Source organism: Pteropus vampyrus, unplaced genomic scaffold (assembly GCF_000151845.1).
Source record: "Pteropus vampyrus isolate Shadow unplaced genomic scaffold, Pvam_2.0 Scaffold361, whole genome shotgun sequence".
Classification (NCBI taxonomy): domain Eukaryota; kingdom Metazoa; phylum Chordata; class Mammalia; order Chiroptera; family Pteropodidae; genus Pteropus; species Pteropus vampyrus.
Genome location: NW_011889142.1, coordinates 658,196 through 672,764, shown reverse-complemented (window position 1 = coordinate 672,764; position 14,569 = coordinate 658,196). Strand labels below are relative to the sequence as shown.

The 14,569-nt window shown below is 45.5% G+C and overlaps 1 long non-coding RNA gene and 1 other non-coding gene across 9 annotated transcripts in view; both read right to left on the bottom strand.

Moving 5' to 3' along the window:
- LOC105305068 overlaps positions 1–14,569 on the bottom strand; it is a 64,390-nt gene that overhangs the window by 34,797 nt on the left and 15,024 nt on the right. For 4 of the 8 annotated variants that reach the window (XR_002777076.1, XR_002777073.1, XR_002777074.1 and 1 more), the window contains 3 exons: positions 9,764–9,892; positions 9,012–9,151; positions 359–7,471 (listed from right to left, as the gene is read on the bottom strand). This is a non-coding gene — a long non-coding RNA (uncharacterized LOC105305068). Of the gene's footprint in view, positions 1–358; positions 7,472–9,011; positions 9,241–9,763; positions 9,893–14,569 lie in introns of those variants that run through there. The other 4 variants (XR_002777079.1, XR_002777078.1, XR_002777077.1 and 1 more) reach the window with 3 other exon arrangements.
- On the bottom strand, positions 9,440–9,558 carry LOC111731316. Its single transcript, XR_002777080.1, has one exon. It is a non-coding gene; the product is annotated as a 5S ribosomal RNA (ribosomal RNA).

The window sequence follows — 14,569 nt, the reverse complement described above, 5'->3', positions numbered from 1 at the left end:
TAACTTAATTGTAGTGTAAGACTTCCTGACTCCTACGATACCAATTCTTTAATTTTTTTTATAGTGTAATGACAGATCAATTCTTGTACCTGTTCTAAGTCTGCTATAAATGAACCATGTTTTCTGTAATTCTTCAAAGCAGAAGAGTATATTTCCATTTCTATTTGGTGAGGCTTGGAAGTTTTAAATTTCCTGATTTATATGTGATTTCCCATTTGAAAAGACCTGTTGAATTCTCTTTTGGTCGATTTTTCAATTTCTCCATAGGTTTCTATTAATTAATGTTTTCTTTATAATTTGAGGGTATTTTATGTGAATGCATAATATGTGTAACATTTTCATGGAACTGACATCCCACCACATTTGCCATATCTTATTTATTAGAAGACACAGGTTCTATCCACATTTAAGGGGAGGAGTTTACAGTGCAAGGATCATGAATGATCTTTCAGATCTACCCTTAGACTCTGGATACATGACTTTATACTGGTCAAAACTCACAGAACTATATACCATAAAGTAAATTTTTTGTATATAAATTAGAAGAATCTAAAACATGTACATTTTTGCTTATCAAATGAACAGAGATTTATAGAGAAGCCCTATTTTGATGAATGTGTAAAGAAATATGCACATTTATATGTACACAACTGATAGAAATATAATTTCTACGAATATATTGAGGACAATTCAACACCTTTCAGGTGCCCCAGGAATGCTGTTCTCTTTCAAACTCAGTAATTCCAATTCTAGACATTTTTTTATGGAGAAAGATACACATAGAAATTAATGTACAATGATCTTCATTAATTTTAATTTTAAAAACGTGATATCAAAAATGTCTAGCAGCTTGGGATCTTATAGATTGTTAGCTCCATGTGAAATATTATTAACATTTAATACTGTGTTCTCAAAGAATGCTAATGATATGGCCAGATGCCTTTTTATTTTCAAATGAGAAAAGTTAGAGAACATACACAATGTGATGCCAGTTTTGGTTTTAAATTATGGTATATGTTTTTTTTTTTTTTAAGAGCAAAAGGAAATAAACTCAAATGTTGACTTATTTTTTTGGATTATGTAACTGCAGGCATTCTTTTTAATTGATACCTTTTTTATTTTTTAACAATGATCTTTTTATCATTAAGAAAAATTTTATTTTGGAAAAACAAGCCCAGCACGACCCAGGTAAACCTATAATCGTTTCAGTTGCTGTGTGTACTCAGAAGGCCACACTGCTGTCACCTGGGTGCTTGTCCTCTTGCTCCTTCAGGTACTGGACTCACTGAAGATGAACACCTGCTAAAGGGGGAGAGAGTGGCAGCACCCTCTCCAAGATCACGAGGCCTCCGGGTGGCCTAGCGGGCCACAAGCTGACGCTGGTGTCAATGTCCATGAGCCATGTGGGGAACAGGTGTCTTTAAAGCCCAACTGACGTAACTGGACATTTCCCTTCTTCGATGAAAGGATCTTTTCAAACCCTTCCCCAAAGCAGCTCTTCTTTTGGTTTTGGTCATTCGGTCCTGCTCTGGGGAATGACAGTAAGTTCAAGGACTGAGCGCTCACTGTGCGTTTCCTTATGCCGCATCTGGTGACCGGGGCTGTCTGGAGCCATCGCGCCACTGCCTCGGGCCCACCGATCCTACCTTTAAAAATGAGGTATTACTCCTGTAACACCCTGCGATCGAACCAGAGTTCTAAGTTGCAACCCTTGTTCTGTGCTGTTTCTCAACAGGGGTCAAGGGAAACCTCCACGAAGGTGGCACGACCCGAGGACAGTGATTCCGACAAGTAGCGACGGAAGCGCAACTTCCCGTCAACCCACCTTCAAAAGTTATGGGTTTCTGAAGCGACACTCGGTGCCTCCTGCACTGAGGCACGGGGTTTTGTGGCCGCCCTCCCTTTTCTCCCCTCCTGCCCTCCCGTGTCACAGATGCTACTTCTCAGGTTCGTGTCCTTTATTCACGTGAGCGCCGTATCCACTCAAATGTCAAGCGCTCATTACTCCGTTATGGGACTTCACAGCCTCCCTCTCCCGCCTCCCTGCCCTCCGCTCCTCCGCACGCCAGAGAGACACGTGGGTGTCGGTCCCAGCACTCACTGAGGCTTCGTGCACAGCAGAGCTCTGCCCGCGTGGGCGCTGTTACAGGGGGCCTGGGGAAGGGAAGGGAAGCAAAAGCGGGCCGAAGCCATCGGAGTCAGGTGCGCCCTAGAAGGGGTCTGCAGAAAGGACAGGCGAGGCCCGGCCTAAGGCACAGGACGGCCTAAGGCACAGGACGCGTGACTGAGGGTGCCCGAAGGGATCACTGGGAACAGCTGAAAGGTGCAGACCCTCCGCTTCCTCCACGCCCCGTGCTGCCCATCCCCCCAAAGGGAAACCGTCACCCTGCCCCCTACTGTCATTCGCTATTGACCCGCAAGCTTTCTGTAGCTGCATATCATCCATAGCTATATATCAATCATGCGTCCGAAGTGTTCATCTCTGATGACCCAGTCAGAGGGCTCAGTGGGTGGGGGGCAGGCCCTCCTCGCATTTCACCATCAGCTGGGACGGCAGGAGCAGGGCCTGCCTAACAGGGCTGTCCCGCCCTCAGCATCCGCGCTGTCTCGGTCTCAGGAGAAGGGGAGAGGTACTGAGGAAAGAGACTGACTCCCCGCGGCATAGCAGTGGCCCAACCAGTGCCAGGGGGACGAGAAAATCACGACTCGCTTTCATCGGTGGTATCCGAGTCGTGGGGCTGAAGGAAAAAGGACAGGCGCAGGGACGGAGGTCACTTTCCCATCAGCCGACTGCCTGCCCTCTGTGACGCTGGGGTCCTTGGTTGCTGAAACCCAGACTCGCCTGCGGTGGCCTGTGTTCCAGCATCAGAGACCCCACAACTCTGAAGTACTGGAGGCCTGACGGCGAGCGCGACGCCGTGATTTAGAGGGGACGCTGTGTTTTAGAGGGGTTCATTTCTGCGGGACACGTGGGCTGCGGGTTGCAGGAAGTCAACAGCACAGTGGGGAGGGGAGGGCGTGCCGAGGGCTGCGCACGCAGTCTCGGGAGAGCGAGCGTTCTGTCACATGCTGTGTGACGGTGACGCAAGACGCTGGTCGTCTTGTCACGTGGAGTCCTCCAGCAGCTGACACGGTGCCTCAGCCTGAGCGGCTCACGGGAAGACTGCAACGTGAAGGCAAACGGGGGTACGCAGCGTCGGCGGGGCCACCGGCCTGCGTCACCTTCCGGCCCTTCTCCCAGCAGCACGGGCCATCTCCACTGTGGCCACTGACCTCGGGATGGCTCATGGGCAGCTTCGTGATCCCCCATTGCCCTGAGCTTTCTGTGGCCTCCCCTTTCTCTCAAAGCTCAATTAGATGACAGGGCTGTGTCAGCACGTTTTTAAAGGACTGTCCCGAGTTTTTTCAAAGGGTAGAGCTAGCTCAGATTCGAGTCAGGCCTAGGAGCCAAAGTATGGTAGGGGACGCGGCCGACAAGCGCTTGTACCACGTAAAGAAGTTAGGTCACTGGAAAGGAAAACTTCTGATCCTAAAGAAATCTTAGCCACCTCAAGCTGACCAGTCTGCTGCTCTTTCAGAGTCAGGAGACGGCCGTAGGGTTCCCCCCGTGCTAAGGACCGCCAGCGCCCCTAGCTGGCCTGGCCTGGAACTGCTGCTCGTCCTCACACCTGAAAGGTTAGAGACCCCAAATGCGCACATGGGTAGCAGGCAGCAAGGTGCCGGGCATAAAGCACTCGATGTGCAGGGGATCATGTTAGCTGGGCGCCCTGCCAGCCAGACCGCCCTGCAACATGCAGAGCAGTTTTCACATCTCCTAATAATCCCCAGTCTGAGGTGCGTGGTGCTGCTTTGCTACATTCCCCACCTGCCACGTGCCAACGTCCCCGTCATTCCTCAGTCACCGACGCCTGTTGGATGCGGCCCACAGTGTTCATCCCCAGCCTAGATGCTATGATCCTGACTCGCTAAGTATCCGTGTAAGTGGACCATCTGCCATCCTAGCTTCACAGGTGTCTTAACCACTGCAGTTCGTAAATCTTATTCCAAAACCCACTGACTACGGGTCCAGTTTCCCAAGTACTCTATACGCATCGCCATGACGCCAAGGCCTCTTTGCAGCCTCTCAGCTCACTTCTGACCCAACTTCTCTGTCCAGTCTGGATTCTCAAATCCCTTTCTCCGCAACTCCTCTCTTGCTAGCTTTCCGCCCTTCAGTCAAGGTCAGTCCTGGGCAACCAAACGTTCCTCGTAATGCCGCCCCAGGAACCCTTCCCGAGTTTCTAGTCGTTTGAAACTGACATGCTGTAAGCGCTCTGGTTCCCGGCCCCACTCCCGCCTTCGGGCCATGTATTTTGGACATTCCTTAGAAACACTGCTTTGCCTCCATAACCCATCCCTGGCCATGTTCCTGTGCACCACCCACCTGTCTCCACGCTCCGGGGGCCGGGGCCGGGGCTGGAGCCCTTTCACCCTCCCACCCCTACCTGCATCACCTGTCAGGATCTCATCCCGTCCGCGGTCATCTGTCCCCACATCTACAGGGCTCACTGCTCAGTCCCCGCCGCAGCCTGCGAGCACACTGTGTTCTCCACGTTCGAGCAGAGCGCACGGGACTCACCGCAGGGCCCCGACAACGCTTTCACTTGTGTTCTGGTTGTCACATCTTACCGAAAGGAGGCTTCTCATGGGGCAATAATGATTAAGGACGGTAAGGAAAAGAAAACGACAACCTGTTCAGTGGTGGACACACAGCGGGGGCCGGCCCGCCAGGGTAGGTGAGGGGGCGGCTGACCTGAGGGGCAGCAGGCAGCTGCCATGGCAGCCATGCAACATCTGCAAGTAGCCGTGGCTAACGTGCAGGCATAGCAGCCGCAGTATTTCACGTGTGACACGTGTGGTACTTGTGTCACGGGTCCCCCTGCTCCCCCCCCTAAGCAAACGTCGCTGGGTAGCTACGACGCCCTTTCCCACTGAGCTGAGGCCTGGCTTGCGAAGCCGTTTCCTGTGGCGCTGCGGGCAGCGCCGTCAGGTGTAGATGGCATCGAGATTAAGCATATCCACTACCCTTGCGCTACACGGGCAAGTCCTCAGCGACAGAGTGAGCAGGTAGCACTGAGCCTCAGCAGAAAGCATGTCGTAGACAGCTTGGACGTCGCAGGTGAGCGGCCAGGAGAAGTTCAGCCCATGGAGATCACAGAGCAGGCGCCCAATTAATGTCTGTTGATGATTCATTTTTTCATTCAACAAACATTTAATGAGGCCTACAATGTGCACTGGATTAGGCACCGCGAATACACAGATGAGCGGGCACTGTCCCGGCCCGTAAGGAATTTGGAGTCTGGCAGACGACAGCCGTAGACACGGACAATGATAATACAACCTGCTAAGTGCTGGGACACTTAGCAGGTTGTATTATATCCATCCGAGCAGGACTTCTTCAGGACAGCACAAGTCCAGGTCGCTGTTGGGTCCATGAAATCCTCCCAGCCACCAGGGCCTGCTGTTTGTCACGCAGTGAGTGTCCCAAGAACTAACAATAACAGCTGCGATATATAGCGTGTTTATGGCATACCCTTCACAAACGTCCTCATGGAAAGCCTGCAAATCAATTATTAGATTAGGTGAAGAAGAAACTGAGGTTCAGTGAGGTTAAGTGACATGCCTCAGATCACACAGGTAGTAGTGGAGTCAGCTTTCAAATCCAGTTTTGACCAATTCCAAAGCATCTGTTTTTAAGATCACCTGTGTTCAGGTGTAACGACTTTTCAACACCTTTCTATTTGGAAATAAGAACAAAGGCAGCACGTTAGTGATCAGAGAGGACAGCATTCATCGGCTTTCCCAAACTTCGGCAGAGAGAGAAGGGTGGAGAGACCTTACGCTAGCATGCCGTCGACGACCTTGAGACTGGTTTCTCTCTCCCCCTAACCCCAACATCCTCACTGACATGAAACACCACAAGCATCCCTGTAGTTAACTGTCTTCATCCTTCTCACGGCCAACAGCAGCAGCAGCAACTACAGGTGACACAGCATTTAACATATTCCAGACCTGTTCTAAGCCTTTAAAGCCTTACATTTCCTCCTTCACCAAAATCATCGCAAAAAGATATCATCCCTATTTCACATTAGGGAAACAGTCTCAGGTGAAAAGCTGTGCTGAAGGCCACGTTGGCAAGTGTCAGCAGCTCTGGGCCCAGACTATCTAGTGCCAAGGCCGATTCTCACTGTGCTGCTTTGCTGTCCCGCTCAGGACTTCCTCTCCCAACCCTGCCTGTTGCGACTGAAACTGCATGAGGCCTACTTAACTACAATCTCCCGTGAGGCGGTCTGGCCACAGGAAGCCACCCTCTGAATCCCCAGCATTGCTGCTCTGAGTCTGAAGTGGGGAATTCTCCAAAATACACTGTATGGCTTTCAGAATAGAAGAAAACATTTCATAAGTTCAGATTTTTAATTAATATATTCTTTACTTGAAGACGTAACCATAAGTGTTTTTAAATCCGTAAGCAAAAGAAAGCAATTGAGAATGACAACTAAGGCCGTTTCTTCCCTGGGTGGGTTTTAGATAGAAAAGCCCCTACATGTGTTTAAAAAAAAAAACGCTTTGGTTGGCATGTGTAGTGATGGTAGCCCTGCCACCAATGAGAAGGACCAGGAACTTAATGACACTGTAAGCGCTCTGAAGCTGTTCACGTGTCTTCCTGAGCATCAACATTTCAAAGGAAACTAAAAACCTGTGCGGCCCCGGTAGAGAAGGCTCCCACAGCAGCAGCACCCATCTGAAGGGCGCGAGATTTTTGTCAAGGCCAGGGGTGGCGGCGGGGGGGAAGCTCATTTCCCAGAGGCTGGAAGCCCCGACTTCCCCTCCTCACCACCTTAATTTCCCCATGGTCTACTATGTCTGCGTTTTCGTGACCCCCGATTTGAAAGGCTGCCCCATCTCCGCTCCCGCTCCTTTTGGCCGTAGACCATCTATCACTGTAACTCTTACAGCATCTTTCTAACTGCTCCCCCAGTCCAGATGTGAAAATCTCCCAGAACGTGCTTGATGCTGCTGCCAGAGCGACGCAGGAGCATCCCCGCCTTACCCAGACTTCGTGGCACACTGTGTTAGGCCCGATTCCTGGCGTGCGTTTCAGGGACCGCGCACGCTTCCCCCAACTCATCCTCTGTCCCGTGTCCACGCCTGGTCTTAGACTGTCCTTTTCCGCTTTCCGTCTGATCAACCTTTACTTAAGAGTCAACTTAAGCCCCAGTTCCCCGCACCTCTAGCACCTCCAGACTCAGTCGAACGGTTCCTCTTCCGAACCCCCACTAGTTCCTTGTACGTACCTCCAATGGAGAGCGCGGCACACTGTCGTAATTACCTGTGCCCGTGTCGAACTCCCACTAGACCGAGCGGTCCTGGAGGGCAGGGACCGTGTCTCATTCATCTCCGCGTCCCCGTCACCCAGCACCGTGCCAGGCAGCTGAAAAGGCAGCAGAGAGAAGCAGCTGAAGGCGCAGGAGACAGAAAAATAAAGCAATATTCTTGAGTTGGGGCACAATGAGCTGAAGCTGTACAGAACTGTACTTCAGCTCAACATCGCAGAGAGGTCTCCACAGAAAGGACACCGTGCCTCACAGATGAGTGGCCCCATCGCTGAACGCAGTCACCCACAGGCTATTCGTTGACTATATTATAAAAGGACCTGAATTAGGGTTAAACTGAAATAAGCAATTCTGACTATGAGACTTTTTAAGGTCCTTCCACCCTTGAGGTTCTCTAGCTACAACCTGTATACCATTAGCAAGAGAGCCATCGCTCTGAGCCTTTGTCACAGACCTGGGCGTGAATGGTGGCTCCCAGAGCTGTGGGCAGGGGCTGAGGCAGCTTATGACAGCCGGTTCTCTGGTGGCCTGCTTCCCAAGTAACCCTTGAACCTGGAGCAGGAAATACTTTAAATGCTCGCAAGGCCACCAAGGAGGACGGCATGACCCCAGATATCTTCCACAACCTGCTACCTAAAGCCTGAAACGTCCTCCTCAAACCTTTAGTGCCTTTGATCGATGTTTGTTAAAATGCCACTTAATCTGATGTGGCGAGCTGGCATCGATCACGTGTTTACTAAAGGACGGATAAAAGCACCAAAACCCTCCTGTAACCCATGAAATCATCTAGTCTGAACTTCACCTCCTCCCAACACAAATCAAATAATGCCTATAAAGTATCCTGATTTTTAATTCTGGTACTCAGTTCCCCCAACTGCAGAATATGGGGGTTATATCGAATGATTCCTTTTACGCCAGAGAAACTCAAGGATTTATGAGCCTATGTCTTTTTCTCCTATAAAACAGACATGTGGAACCTATCCAATTTCACCAGATTTTTATAAGGAGCAAGTAAAACCAGGTTTGCGAAAAGCTTCTAAATGGCCAAATGCTATACGAACTTGAGGACTTACTACTGCAAATTAAGATGTACGGGAGGAGAGAGGTTAAAGTATGCTGTGCCATTGATTAGATGAGCGACCTTAGCAAACTTTTTCTACCTCTCTGGGATGCCTCAGAGGGTTGTGGTGACGATTACGTTGGAACGTGTGGAGTAGGTGCACAATAAAAGTCAGTTTCATCTGCCCTGCTTGAGACAGAACTTCAAGAATCAATGTGACCTTCGAGTTCATGTAACCCTCTCACTCCATGCACGGACGTTCTCAGATTCCATCCCAAGTGGTCATACGAGCCACTAGGCATCACTCCCAAGAGTATTTATTCCTCCATTAACTAGAACTGCCTTCGAAAAGAGCAAAACCCAACTATTCCTGTCTCCATAAGGAATCTGAAAAGACCACCAAACTCTCCATTTTAGGGGTCGTCTCCCACAATCCAAACAGCTCTAATTCCTATGATGCTTCTCATAGGATCGAAGTTCAGATCACTCTCTGTATCCTGGATGGTCTCCTCTGGCTCCGTCTCAGAGAGTTGCTCTTAAAATGCAAATAAAACCATCGAGTGGAACAGTATTCTTACCTCTCTGATTTTAAGCTTTCGTAGTGAGAACACAACCAGTTAGCTTTCGTACTGGAGGGTTCGAAGGTCTCCGGCGGCTACATGTCCTGTGAACGATCGGCACTGAGTCGGCAGAAGCTGGCAAGAGGGAGGAAGCACCTCTAAGGGGGAAAGGGGAGTGTCCAAGGGATGCCGACAGCACTAAGCACAAGCAGCTTAGTGCATGGTTTCCCCACGCTAGCGATCGCTTCTGCACATATAAAAAACAGGGATATGGAACATTCTAAATGGTGCAGGCTCCTAGGGCCATGTGGCAAAAATAATAACATCGTTTCTATTATTTATTTATTTAAATTTATTTTTTTTTTAGGCGGGGCATCCCTTGGTTGACCTCACAGATTGCAAGGACCTAGTCAGCTTACAATCTCTTATTTTTAATTTAGGTTTTACGCCTACAGCACCTGGTCTTCCAAGGCGGTCTCCCATCCAAGTACTAACCAGGCCCGACCCTGCTTAGCTTCCGAGATCGGATGGGATCGGGCTTGTTCAGGGGGGCGTGGCCGTAGACACATCATATCTAAAAACACATTTTATATCACGATCTATACTGAAAAGTCTATACAGATGACATCTGTAATTTTCCCACCAGAATCTCAGTTCCTAAGACATCTGCCTGTTTCTTTCAGAAAAGAGGAAAGAAATATGGAAGATAATCAGCAGAATACACGCACGGAGAGACAACACCGAAGACCTGAATAAAAGGAGAAACGTACCACGTTGGTGTATGAGAAGGTTAAAAAGACGACCATTCTCCAAAAGGTAACCAATACGTTCAATGCCATTCCAATCGCAATTCCAATGATATCTGTAGTGAGAACTTGACAAGTTGTATAAAAGGTCTCCTGGAAGAATAAGTACATGAAAATAAAGAAATTTTTAAAAATCAGAATAAGGGACTTGCCCTACTAGTTATTAAAAACTAAGCATATCGAAAAGGGCAGGAACCACACTGTCTAATCACAATGCAATACACCATATTTTTTTTTAAAGAAAAAGTAGTTCAAACCAGAAATCCTCAACATGAAACATCACAGTAAATAGCTACTGGGTCAAAAAAAATTTTTAAATAAAAGATATTTCATAAATAACAAAACAACACTACTTATGAGATTCAGCCAATACCATAGATAGCCTGAAGTTCTCTTATAAGATAATGAAAAAGAATAACTCGCAGTAAAGACGACAAATATAATTGGAGACAAACAAAAGAGAGAAGCGGGTATAAAAAATATACAAGTAAATAATGGCCAAAAACTTAACAAAAGTGGTGAAAAAAATGTTAATCTATACATGCAAGGAGATAAATGTATGCCAAAAAGGGTAAAGTCAAAGAAATTCAAATCTAGACTCACGATAGTCAAATCATCAAACTGACTTCATGATCTCGAATGTAGCAAGAGAAAAACAACTTACCATGTAGAACGGATCCTCAATAAGTTAAAACTGGCTTCTCATAAACCAGAGACCAGAAAATAGTGATATGATATAGTCAAACTACTGAAGAAAAAAGAATGTAACTGAGAATTCCGTTTCCAGCAAAACAATCCTTGATAAATGAAGGACAAATTATGACATTTCCAGATAAACAAAAAGCAAAAGAACTCAGTGTTAGCAGACATGCCCTACGAGAGATACAAAACGGAGTCCTTTAGGCAGAAATAAAAGGACGCTAGACAGAAACTCACACACGTACATGAAAAAGAACACCAATAAAAGTAGCTGCATAAGTAAATATAAAGGACAACAATTCTATTTTTATTTGTAATACTTCTCATTTCTGACTTAAAGACAATTGCATAAAATAACTAGAAAACTGTGTTATACGCTTACAGTGTATAAGGATGCAATTTACCTTACGAATAATTACATTAAACAGAAGTTTTTAAAAATCCAATCAAAAGGAAGAGTTTGGCGAAACATTTAAAAAATACAACCCGTTCACATGCCATCTACAAGGCGCACAGTTTAGATTCGAAGACACAAAAAGGCTGCAAGTAAAAGGTCAGAAAAAGATAATACCAGTGAAGACAACAATCAAGAGAGAGAGACTAGCTGTACCAATGAAAAACAATTAAAAAGGTTGTTACTAGAGACAAAAAGGGATCTTTTATTGTAATCAAGATCAATCCATCAGGAAGCTATAAGCATTATAAACAGAAGAAAAAATAGACAATTCAGAAACAATAGCTGGAGACATCAATACCACACTTTCAATAACAGAACAACTAAGTAGGCAGAAGATCGACAAGGAAATAGAAGGCTTGAACAACTCGGCAAACCATTTGACCTATTAAGCATCTGTAGAACATCCACACAACTACAGAAGGCACATTATTCTCAAATGGACATGGAACATTCTCCAGGATAGACCACGTGCTTAGACATAAAACGAGTCTCAATAAACTTTTAAAAATTGAAATACAAAGTATATGCTCCCCCTCAGTGAAATGAAATGAAAACCCGTAACAGAATGAAATCTGGGGAATTCAGAAATATGTGGAAATTAAACCACAAATTCCTAAATAACCGATGGGCGAAGGAAGAAATCACAAAGAGAATTAGAAAATACTCTGAAAGAAAATGAAAACAGAACATATAAAACTTCGGTGATGCAACGACACAGTACTTAGACAACTGTGGCTGTAATCACCTACACTAAAAACGAAGATCTCCAATAAATGAGCAAACTCTCCACCTTAAGAAATTAAAAAAGAGCAAACTAAACCCAAATAAATCAGGAAGAAGGCAATAATAGAAATTAGAATGGAAATAAATGGAAGAATAGAAAACAAAATCAAGGAAACTAAATTTGGTTCTTTGAGGCAATAAAAAAAGACAAACCTGTAACTAGACTGACCATGAAGAGAGAGAACGCAAATAAATATGATCAGGAATAAGCAGGTGGACATTGTCAATCTCACAGGAACAGAAAGAATTACAAGAAACAGCTAAAGGAGTTCGCCACCACCAAGCCATTATCACAAGAAATATGAGAGACTTCTTTAGAGATGGAGAACCAAAAAGATCAAAAATATGAATAATAAAATGGCCATTGTTACATATCTATCCTCGATTACTTGAAATATAAATAAATACATTAAGTGTCAGATCAAAAGTCATAGGCTGGCTGAATGGGTAAGAAAACAAGACCCTTACATATATCTGCTGCCTTCAAGAGACTCGCTTCAGAGAGAAAGGACAGACAAAGGGATGGAAAAAGACATTTCATGTAAATGGAAATGAAGGGGGAAAAAAAGCTAGGGTAGCAATACTTGTATCAGACAAAACGGACTTTATAAGAGAGGCTAAAACAAGAGACAAAGGACATTTCATAATGATAAAGGGATCGAGCCCACAAGAGGACACAGCTCTTGGAAACATGTCACATGCTCACTGGGGCAATGTTACAGTCAACGAAAATCAGCCAAAGTTACTGCACCAAAAGTACAATAAAATATAGGAAATAACAGTATTTGGAAATGTTGGAATAGTCCATTAAACCTTTAACAATATACTCCCTTAGACATTTTTCATATACGGAGTAATGCTCTCCCATGAGATCAACTGGTTTTAGCAGAAACAAAGCATCTTCGGCGTCTGATGTAAAGAAATCGTCTGCATACTTTGCTAGTGAAATTTAAAAATTGCTACTGTTAAACCAGAATGATGAAGCTAAAAAGCAGGGATATCAAATTATACAAATCGCACATCAGCAGGACGCTATAGTGCACACAAACAGCGACGCCAAACTTTTTGAGTTCGAACCTGTAATTGCACGACATCAAGAAATGAAACGAGCGTCCTCGAAATTCCTCGAATATATTTTTGGCTCACTAGCAGAGTCATCAGGTTCCCATTTTAATACTCTATCAAACCAGATCTGTGATGCGAGCGCTCTAACATCGTTTCGAGAGGGCTCCGCGTTGTGGACTAACGTGGTACTACAGAATATCGAAAGAAAACTATTATGTCCACAAGGCGGCGACAAACCTTGAAATACTTTCTGACAATGAAGGACACAAAAATCCTGCAGAAATTCGGTGGCAGACGCTTAAACTTACATGAGAATAGCTACTGCAACATAATCACACTGATCTGCTTTAAAGATGCCACTCACCTCAGAGAACGTAGACGTAACATTAACAATATTAGAAGCGATTAAACAGCCTTTATCAAGACTAAAATATTTTGGGCTTCTTTAGTGCTATCGGATTGTAACGTTAATATAAATCCCCCTACGATCAGATTTCTGATGCAAGTGGTAAACCTAACATGTCGAAAAGGCACTGTATTTTAGGGTAAAATGAGTGACGCTGGATTTTCCATCGTTTCCTTTTTTGTCCATTAAACTATGCAAAATCTGGATCATGTTTTCTCGGAGTTTTAAGGGTGTTGGCAAGATTATAAGTTTACATCTCGCAAAAGTAAAGTGAGCTATAAACAAGATCACACTACCAATAATATATATGTAAACCTACGAAAGGTGACAATCACAATGCCCCATTATTGTCATCACTAGAGCATAAAACTGGAGATGATAATTTCTGCAGGGAAACAGACGACCAATCAGTAATCCAAACTGTGGAGCATTAAGTACTAGTGAATTTCCAGTCATTGTTTATGGTCTGCAGGAATACACATATTTAGAGGAACACCGTAAATGGGTAATACACTCCGCGTAGCAGTAAACAGCCTCATTAAGACCTTTAACAACCAAAGAAAAACCGAATGGGGCCTGAAAATCCCATTAGAGTACTCGTTAAAGTTATTCAGATGTCTAATAATAAAAGGTGCTCAACACTCTTATATTAGTTACTCAAAATGGAGGAATCAGATGGTAAGGCTACTGGAAATTGGGGAGCGACTTCTGGTCCGCTGTTACTTTGCAAAGGGCGCTATCGTGTGGACAAACTGGGTACTAGATCAAAGCCATCAGAAAGGTTACCTCGCGTCCACAAGATGGCGTCAGATTCCCAGCAAAGTCAGTGTTTCTGGTTATGTAGCACTGCCGATGGCCGCAGTTTGCCACATTCACGTGAACTTCAAACCATCTAAATCCCCAAAGGGCAATGATATATGCGCCAACTGCACAGGATACAATTCTGGATTAGCTCCCACTTGTCCATAGTTCTGTGATAAGTCTGGAAAGGCCCGATACATTACAGCCTGAGAAAACTTAATGGGCAGTGGAACCAACAAGAAAACGGCCAGAGACAGCACTGAAGCTATCGGCAGGCGTGCGCTTATGACTAAATGAACCCACGCACGTTCTGGCCTGTCAGGGGTCCTTGGGAACAAAAATCAGAGAGCGAACGTGGCACCTGCTAAACAGCAAGACTGTGTGGACGAATTTACTACAAAAACACCAAGAAATTACCCAACTGAAAATGTCAGATCTAAAATTTAGAGCCATGCCAGGATATTCACTGTCAGTACAGGGAAGAGAGAAGTGTTGAAAAATTACTTGCAAAATGACAACGATAATAAATGCATTCATGATGCATTCGGCATAAAGGACC